Source organism: Bidens hawaiensis, unplaced genomic scaffold (assembly GCF_021521415.1).
Source record: "Bidens hawaiensis isolate Kalapana, Puna unplaced genomic scaffold, B.hawaiensis_p1.1 tig00025994_1, whole genome shotgun sequence".
In the NCBI taxonomy this organism is placed as follows: domain Eukaryota; kingdom Viridiplantae; phylum Streptophyta; class Magnoliopsida; order Asterales; family Asteraceae; genus Bidens; species Bidens hawaiensis.
The window spans coordinates 24331-34712 of NW_027494179.1; positions in this window are offsets into that span (position 1 = coordinate 24331).

A 10382-nucleotide genomic window follows, 5' to 3' on the forward strand; every position below is an offset into this window, starting at 1 on the left:
GGGTTGTCATCAAAACTTAATAGTTGACGGTCCGGGTTTTAACATATATAACCTCTAAAAAAATTTCATAGAATATGGCCTACCCTAGATTATCGTGTAGGTCCGTCCCTGTATACACCCTCTATATGCATCAAGTCAATGGTGATTGGTGATTGGTGATTGATTAGTAACGTTTGGATGTATGTATAGCCTCCTCTACATATATATTATCATTATTTCTTAAAACAGCAAATTCCAAGAAACCACATCGTCATAATGGGGAGAGGGACCAGGTACTAATGGCAATGGATAGAATTAGAAGATAAGGTTTGTGGAGTTCTAATTTAAAAGTTTGGGTTTATAAACGGACCCCGACTGAAGTCAAACAAACGCCACTGAAATTGTCTCGTTAAGCTATAGGATATTTTAGGTTTTTGCTTTTTGATTCTTAGTTTGTAGATTTTAAATTTTTTGTTTAGGTAAATTTTGGTACCCAAACCCGAATTATATGGTACTAGTACGGGTACAGGTACTTTAGGTACTATACTCGTTTTGGTACACATTTGTTCTTTTTTTTAAATCTCCACTAAACTAGGTAGGTCTCGGTATCAGTACGGTACCGACAATAAACTATCTATAATTCCAAAACCGTAATACCACTACCAGAACCGTAATACCGCAACCAAAACATAATACCAAAACTTAAAATGAAACAAATCAACCATAATATAAAATTCATTCCTTTTTTTCCTTTTCTTTGTTTATTGTTTCCTCATTCTATATAAAAACAAAAGAGAAAGTTAAAACATGTTATTTAATGATATACACAATTACACATTCGTGAAATAAAAATATATGACTACACAATATATGAATATGCACATATAGACTAAGAATGAACTTATTCAGCCAATATATATATTATGTTTTGAAAATCATGTTTGAAAGTTAAGTCATGAGTGTTGAAAACCTAATAAAAGTCCATACATATTCTAAACGAGTATCAGCACCCGTAATATCCGTACTTGTACCCGTGCATGTACCTGAAAGTACATTTACCTATAATTAGTAAATTTGGGTACCCGTACCCAATATACACGTACGAGTACATATACGGATACAAGTACGTACTTTGAAAAAAAAAGCTCATCCCTACTCTCTCTCTCTATATATATAGAAAGGTTAATCATAAACCAGGGGATTAACTTTTTGTAGGACTTACATTTGAATCATTTAAATCAAAAATAGTTAATGAGTAAATTATGCGGATGGTTCCTGTGATTTAATCTAAATTTTGGATTTCGTTCCCAAACTTTAAAAATTATGGATTTAGTTCTTGTCAACCTTTTTCTCTTTCATCCTTGGTCTAAATTAAAGATTTACGGTGAATTTTGTGTCTTGTGGGTACAAGTGATATATTCAATCGCTTGGATTACTTGGCAAATCTTTAACAACCTATTGAAGAAGGATTCTTTAGTGTTGGACTGAAGAAGCTACCCTCGCTTTCCAACAACTGAAACAAGCGTTGAGTTCTCTATTCTCTATCAGTGTTAATCTTGTCAGATTTCTCTAAATTATTTATCCTAGAAACAGATGCAATAGTTAAGGTATTGGGTTAGTGCTTACGCGAGACCACTATCCTTTAGCTTAGATTAGTAAGGCGTTGTCTCCTATGCAACAAACTTTTATCGGTACATGAATAAGAGCTCATGATTATTGTTTTTGTGGTTCACTGTTGGCACCATAACCAAAAGAGATCATAAACGCTTAAAACATGTGATCATGTAACACCCATCTTTTAACATGTGTGCCTTTCAAAGTTACTAGGCTATGACTTTGAGATCATATACAAGCAAGGCTTAGAGAACCACTACTACAAATAGAAGTATTTAATATGGCCAAATCTGTAGCAAATCTCTAGCAAAACAGGGTTTGCTACGGGATTTGCCACGGACTTGGTCCGTAAGTACAAGTCTCGTAGCTAACTTATTTGCTACGAGTTTTTGCTACGGAATCGGAATTTTGCTATGATCTTAGATACTAAAATAGACGTCGTTATTTTATTTACATTAGCTACAGATTTTGCTACAAAATTGTTGGCTGCGGATTGTTAGCTACGAATTATTAGCTACCAAATTTTGCTACATTTTTTAGCTACAAACTTTTGGATACGATATTTTGCTATGATATATAACTACATAATTTTGCTACAGAATTTTTATAGCTACGGAAATTTGCTACTGACTTTCAGCAACAACTTTGGCTACGGGAATTTGCTATGGTTTTTGCTATGAAATTTAGCTACAAATTTTGATTGAGTTTTGCTACGAATTCGCATGCTTTCGCAACAGATTGATCAAGGTTCTAGCTACGGATTTAGCTATAAATTTTTTATAGAATTTTTCAATATTTTTTTAATATTATTTTCCACTTTTTCCTATAAAAAATATTTTCAAATTTTATAAAATATCATACCAAAGATAAAAATACAAACCAAATATCATAAAATATCCAAAAGTACTACAATAAAACTGAAATTTAGTTTGCAACATCAACCCTTATATCTTAACTTGGTGAAAATATTTCTAGCCGGTTTCATGACAATAACTTGGTGAAAATATTCTTAGCAAAATCGTAGTAAAATGTGTTCCTGGCTAATCCGTAGCTAATTCGTAGCAAAAATTGCTACCGATTTTTTTCATCGCAAAAAATCGGTGGCAAATACCTATTTATGTAGTAGTAGTATTAGCGACGCTTTATTGTGTGTTCAAGCCTCTAGCCCATGGCCATGACGATGTATTTTTTATGCTAAATATATTGTATGGTATAATAAAATAATCTTGGAAAAGATACTGTTATAAGCCAAACAGAAGAACTCAACCCAAAAGACTAGTCTGATAGGTGAGGGAACTCATTTGGCTTATAAACCCCGCATCAGTTGCCCATACAACCAATGTGGGACAAGTCCCATACCTTGCAATGGTTTCAGTCCGTAACAGATACCTTTCTCACTAAGCTTTTATAAAGAAGTCTCAGATGTGATCTTGTTCCAGGTACAAGTGGTTAGAAGGTGGTCCTTGCTATATATGAAAGTCACCACCTTTACAAAGGGATGTAAATGGTTAGAAGGTGGTCCTAGCAATGAATTGTTTTGTCAACGCGGATCAGAGCATGAAAATGTGGCTTCCCCGGTATTACTATAACCAATATATTGTAAACTGTCAACTAACAACTTGTTAGTTAACCAACGATATATGTTCGTTAATGAGAAGAAACAAGCAATCGGTTGGATCGTATCTTCCTTTTGTAATTTATCAAAATCTACTTTTTGATCCGGTACGATTTGGTAAAACTAAAGAAAGAATCATGTGTCTTTATTACCAACTCCTCAATACCGATATTTTAAATGTGTACTTATAATATTATTACAGAAGAGGAAGTGGTTGAGTTCGTATAATTGAAATGTTTAATTTGGTGAGGAGATGATGTTAGTTATCAATAACCATCATATAAAATTCGTTCTCACCTTATCCGCCCTCCATTTGTTGATTCATTTCTATTTTCTTTTATGATTTTGATAGTCGTTACTTGCACTACGTAATAGAACTGATAAATGCTAAATGACAAATGGATTCCATCAAAAGACTCTGTTTTTTCAAGCCTTAACCGAGCAAGCGTCTGCTCGAATTGAAATCGAGCGGCTTGGCTCGGTTCGAATTTAAGTAAACGAGCGAAGAAACGTTGCTCAAACTCGGCTCGAATTCAATCGTTTTTGCTCAGACTAGAATGAAGAATATGTGATAACTAAGGTTTAGGATGGAGAGCAGCCTGCGATTAGCCATCAGCGTGAGATTTCGGCGTGTGCAGCGGGTGCGCGTAAACAGAGAAGAGTGGAGCTGTGGAGAGGCCTAGAGGGTGACAATACGGAGCGGCGCTGATTGTGAATGCAGATGTTAGGCTGAGGGGTGTGGGGGGCGCGAGTGGGGGCTCCAGCCAATAATATTGTGACGTGTGGCAGAGAGAGAAACTTGATAAGATGGGTGTTGGTTGTGGTGCTCGCGCCCCGGGACATGGTGTGGAGGGGCGCGAGAGGGGGAGCGAGCAGTTTTTTTTTTATTTTTTTATAAATGTATTAAAAAACATATTATTAAAAAAACTCATAAATTATTTAAAAAAACACACATTAATTAAAAAAACACATTAATATCTAAAAAAAAAATTAAAGTACTAAAAAAACATTATTCTTATTCTTCGGCTTGGTCTTCTTCGATCAACCTCTTCCGGATACGTTCCTTTTGTTTTTCCATCAGCATTTGGTCGACCGGATTTAGGTTACTGAAGTCTCTTGTAAGGAAGTCCAAATCTCTCATTCTTCTTTTTTCCTTTTTGTCATTAGAGACCACCTCCATGGTTTTGTTGAATTTATTGAGGGATTCAACAAGATCGGTGATGTTTACGGCTTCCCCCTCAGCCGGTTTTTTCCCCCTGGCGTCCCTTCCCAATGGCCGCCTCCTCGGCGGTGAAGACGTTTCCTCCCCCGCAACGTTTAGGTCGAATCCAACCCGGCAATCCGACCCGGCGGAAGTGCTATACGCTCCAGACGAACTAGTTTTAGTCCGTTTCGGCCCTACTTCCGCATCAAGGTCCGGCGCCACCAGCTCAACCCACTTAGAACACCTTCTCAACCTCTCCCACACCTTTACATCGTCCCACGTCTTCACCGTCCCATACCTCCGCAGGCACTCCTGTTTCCACTCTTCGACAGTGAAATTATAAACCGCCAAATCGTCACTGCCACTTGGTCTCATACGACCGGCGTTCCTGTTGAACAGATTAGTAAACAAGCCGACAAATTTTCTGATTTCGGTCCACCGACCCGAAATCATATCGGCGTTCCGCTCTGTACTCCCAACGAGCGAATAGAACGTCTCCCTAACCTTTGTCCAAAAGACCTTGCTCTTTTGGTAGTCCGCTGCAAAATGCATAAATAAATTTGTAAGTCATTTAACTTTTTTATTTAACTTTTTTATTAAAAATCATTTTTAAAAACGTTAAAACAATTACCGCAACGCCGATCCTCAGAAATGACTATCCAAGCCCGACACAGGGCTTCCTTCTCATCCGATGACCACGGAGTGGTTTTCCGTTTCGTCCTTCCAGTCGAAGCCGAACCCGACCCGTCCGTTGCAACTTGTTTTTTCCGGTGGACGCGTCTTCTTTGTCCCGCAGCTTCACCTTCTGGTTCTTGTGTCTCCGGAACAACAAAGTTAGGAGACGGTTGTATGTTGGATGGTTGAAAGCCGGATGATTGTTGCGACCCCGAATAAAACATCGGTTGGTCCGGTGCCGACCATAAATCGTCGTAACTTTAATCTGAATCTAGGTTTGGGTAGAGGTGTTCAAAAAAACCGGTTACGGAACCGGTTTGGGCGGTTAACCGGAAAACCGGTTTTTTAAAAACCGGTTTTTTTAAAAACCGGTTTGACCGGTTTACGTAACCGGTTTACGTATCGGTTATACTTTTTGGAGCCAAAACCGGTTTTATAACCGGTTATAAAAAAAACCGGTTTTTTTTAATAACCGGTTATTAAAAAACCGGTTAACCGGTTTTTAAAATAACCGGTTTATAGCCGTTATAAAAAAACCGGTTAACCGGTTTTTTAATAACCGGTTAACCGGTTAAACCGGTTTTCGAACGTTACCAAACGGCTTTATAGCCGTTTTTTTTTTTTTTTGCCCGTTTTTTTAGCCGTTTTTTTGGTTTTTTTACCCCCACAAACATCTATATATAGTTTAGGTTGGGTATTGGTTAGATCACACTTGATTATACAACTCCAAAAGCTCTAAACGTTTATTTCATACGCGATTATAACTCCAAACGCTCTTCTTTCGTAGTCGTTTATTTCATACTCGAGTATACCACTCTTAATTCGTAGTCGATTATCATGGCCTCCCAAAGTGCTGCTTCATCGGTCAACATGGGTGCCTCGAACACGGGAGAAACCGTCGTTCGGGTCATCCCCACGAAACGAAACCAAGATATTTGGCAACATTTCGACCTATGCGAAATGTCTAACGGAACCCAAAAAGCTAGATGCAAACATTGTTTGAAGTTTTATAACAAAGAAGCAAACTCCAGTTTAAGAGCTCATGTAGAAAGGCCCTCTTGCAAGGTCTTGAAGGACGAATCCGGAAGTAGTTCGCAGCCGGAGATGACGAATCAAGGAACGGTGTTTACGTACGACCTTGAAGCGGTACGTCAACAGTTTGGCAACTTTGTGATTCAACAATCACTTCCTTTCAACCACTTCGACAACCCTCAATTCACGGAGATGATGCAAAAGTATGTTCAACCACGCTACCAACACGTAAGTCGTTCGACCCTTAGAAGAGATATGCTTAAAGCATGGAAAAACGCTAAATCCGAACTAATTTCATACTTTTCAAACTTACAAACTGGTGTGAACTTAACAACGGATGTGTGGTCGGTACCTAATGGTTCGCCCGACTCATACATTTGTGTGACGGCTCATTGGGTTGACCCCCGGTCGTGGCAAATGATGAAACGAACCGTTGCGTTTCAATTGTTTGATTACCCGCACACGGGTAGAAATATTTTTAAACTCTTGGATAAAGTCATTCGACAATACAAGATTGAAGATAAAATCTTTTCAATATCGTTTGATAACGCGTCCAACAATACGGCCGCGGTTGGCCATTTAAAATTAAAGTATAAACCTATTTGTGATGGAGCGTTTTTTCATAGCCGATGCATTGCACATATTATCAACTTGGTCGTGCAAGATGGGTTAAACGTGATCGAAACGCAAAGAAACAATTTTAAAAGAATGTTACGAGATGTTTTTAGCAACAATAAAACATTTTCAAGATACAAAAAATTTTGTGATGAAGCTAATTGTCAATGGTTGGGGCCCAATTGGGATTGTCCAACAAGATGGAACTCGACTTGTGATATGTTTGAGAAAGCCATCCAACAAAAAGAATCACTAGTTGCGTTTCATCAAATAATGTCAAGTAGGGGTAAATGTGCACCGTACGATCCTAGAAACTGGTTATTGATTGAGATCGTTACGGAGGTTCTTCAAATTTTTAAATCTTGCACAACTAGTTTATCCGGGGTTTACTATCCAACAAGCCCCATTGCTTTACCAAAAATTGCTGTCATGTGCACAAAGTTGACTGAAATTCATTGTAGGGGTGCACCTTATTTTGATATGGGTGCAAAAATGAAAGAAAAATTTATAAAATATTTTCAACAACTACCCGCTGTTTTGACCTGTGCGGCTGCGTTAAACCCTTGCATCAATGTTGGTGGTGTTGAAGCTTTAATAGAAAAAATTTGTGATGAGCTAGGGTTAAACGACGATCAAAACCCCTATTATAGCCAAACTTTAAAGAATGATTTCAACACCACATTGGCAAACATGTATGATGTTTACCTTACAAAACACGGGTCGTCTTCCCAAATTCATGACTCGTTAAGAGCTGTTGCCCAATCCCAATCCCAAACCGACCTTGAAATGGGGATGTACTACATGATTTGGGAAGACGCCGGTAAACGTCAAAGGGTAAACACCCCAAGCAGTGAACTTGGAAGGTATGGTGGTACCAACTTTGTGAAACACATGACTCCGGATGAATTTAGAAGTCTTGATTTGCTGGCTTGGTGGAGAGGTAAGGAGGATGAGTTTCCGATCCTCGCCGCCATGGCCAAAGATTTACTAACGGTCCAAGCTTCCACGGTAGCTTCGGAGTCTGCTTTTTCTGTTTCTGGCAGGGTTATATCGATTAGGAGGACTCGACTCACTCCAGCAGCTGTAGAGATGTCGATTTGCTACAAGGATTACTTGGACTCTTTAGACAGGGCACAACATCAACGCTCACTCGAGGGGGAAATGGACTATGAGGCGGCCTTGTATGAAGACGAGGTCAATCAAGGACACATTCAACCAATGACCGATGAAGAAGCCGCGTACGACGATTACCTAAGGAATAGCTCGGGATCGGGTAGCGAAGAAAATGAGTAACAAACATCAACTTGTTAATGTAATCGTGTCTAAGCATTCTTTAATGTTTGTATTTTTGAGTTACGAATATGCGATAACGATTTAATGTTTGTATTTTTAATGTAAAAGCTATAAATGAAAGTTATGTGTTTTTAATCTTCCAAGCAAAGAATGCTAACAACGAAACCCTAAACCCTAAACCCTAAAGAAAAAAAAAAAAAAAAAAAAAAAAAAAAAAAAAAAAAAAAAAAAACCGGTTAACCGGTTAGACCGGTTATTAAAAACCGGTTATAAAAAACCGGTTTAATAACCGGTTCTAACCGGTTTTTAAACCGGTCCAAACCGGTTTGGCCGGTTTGAGTTTTCAGCAATAAAAACCGGTTAATAACCGGTCCGGTTATTAACCGAACCGGTTTTTTTCTGGATAAAAAAAACCGGTCCGGTTAATAACCGAACCGGTTTTTTCAAAAAAACCGATTTGTGCACCTCTAGGTTTGGGTACCAATTTCCAGCCATGTTTTTAAAAAAAGGTTTCGAAGATGGGGTGATTTTGGGTTTTGGGTGTGGTATGTGATATTGGTATGTGATATTGGTTTTGGGTGTGGTATGTTATATTGGTTTATATAGAGAAATTTTTTTTTTTTTTTAATAAAGATTATGAGCCCAACGGCTCTATTTACGCAACCCAAGACTCCTTCACGCGTATTCCCAGCCGCTACCCCTCTTGCGCCTGCCTCTTTTTCCGCGCTCGCGCCCCTCTCGCGCCCCTCTCGCGCCTCGGTGGTGTGGTGCTCGCGCCCCAGGGCGCGAGCGGAAGGGCTCACGCGCCCCCTGTCGCGCTCCATACCCCTCAGCCTTATGTTTGTGAAATTTAGTTATTTAGGGTTTGTAATTTTATATATTATACCCCTGCACTATTATCTTTTGCTTCTAATTTATTCAAGATACATATAAAAGTAATTATATTTGTGTACAAATATACTTATACGTGTATATGTATATATTATTCTATAATAATTATATTTACATATATATAATAAAACAAACTAAAAATACTCGAGCCGAACCGAACCGAACGGACCTTGCTCGTTGCTTGGCTCGTTTACAAACCGAACCAAGCTGAGCGGCTCGTTTACATTCGAGCGAAAAAACGAGCGAGCGGTTTTCGAGCAAGTTCCGAGCGAGCGGCGAGCGGTTTAAACGGCCCTAAATTATGGGCCCAAAATATTTTCGTTTTACAATATCTCCTGTGAGGCTATGATTAACATGACATAAAAATAAGGAATAATCATGGAAAAGATCCATAGTTTTCTTTTTTATGTATAAATAACAAATTTAGCCAAATTATAACAACATAATCACTCAAACCACAAATGAATACATGTATACCTACAAATCTTAATCCAATATTAACACATAATACCAACCATCACTTCTACATGCATGAAAATGGCATGACAACTTTTCTCTAATAGGTAGATGCAATGTCGGTTTTTGAGATTTCAAGTTTTTAAGATGATCTAAGAAAATAGGCATTATATAATTTTGTATGTCATATATTTTGGCCCATTTAAATTAACAGACTAGTGGCTAAATTACTTGGATTCTTTTCCATATATTTTTCGTCCAACTAAACATAAATAAATTTATTGCTAAACTAGTAAGTAGACCCCCCGCGTTGGGGGGGGGGGGGGGGGGGGGAAGAGGCATGACAAAATATTGTGTTCTACACGACAAAAGTTGGCGGTTGCATGACAAAGGATTATGTTTTACATGACAAAAGTCGGTTGTCCATTGCCACCATAGACAACCGTATAACAGTACTCACATGTTGCAATATAGGGTATTCGAATTTAATTGGCATAGTTACAAAAATTGTGTTTTACATAATTACATGTACAATTACTTGCTGCCATACTAAACAAAATAAGTGAGCAGTTGCTTTATTACGTACAAAAGAGTGCTCTTGGTTTATCTAGCTACCATATAGTTGGGTTACAAAAGTGTTGGATAATGTAGTTGTGCTTTAGCATTGTTTTTGCCTGCCCTGCGTCTGTTGATTTTGTCAAACCTTGCAGCAGGTTTCGCAAGTGGCAGTGCAGGAGTTGGGCGTTGGTGGTGTAATGCTGCTTAGGCGAACCTCGGTGACAACTACATGTTACATATTAAGACAGTAAGACACATACACACCCCTAAGTGTACATTATAGAAAACATAAGAATATAAAAAAGGCATAGGAGAGATAGCTAACCTTAGTTGTGACACGAAGACTCTTTGAAAATAAAGTTAGCTCAACCAAACAACTCCTGTGAACCACAACTTACGTGTCAAATGAGTATGGCAACCATCAATGGTTAGTTTGCTAATTTGAAACTG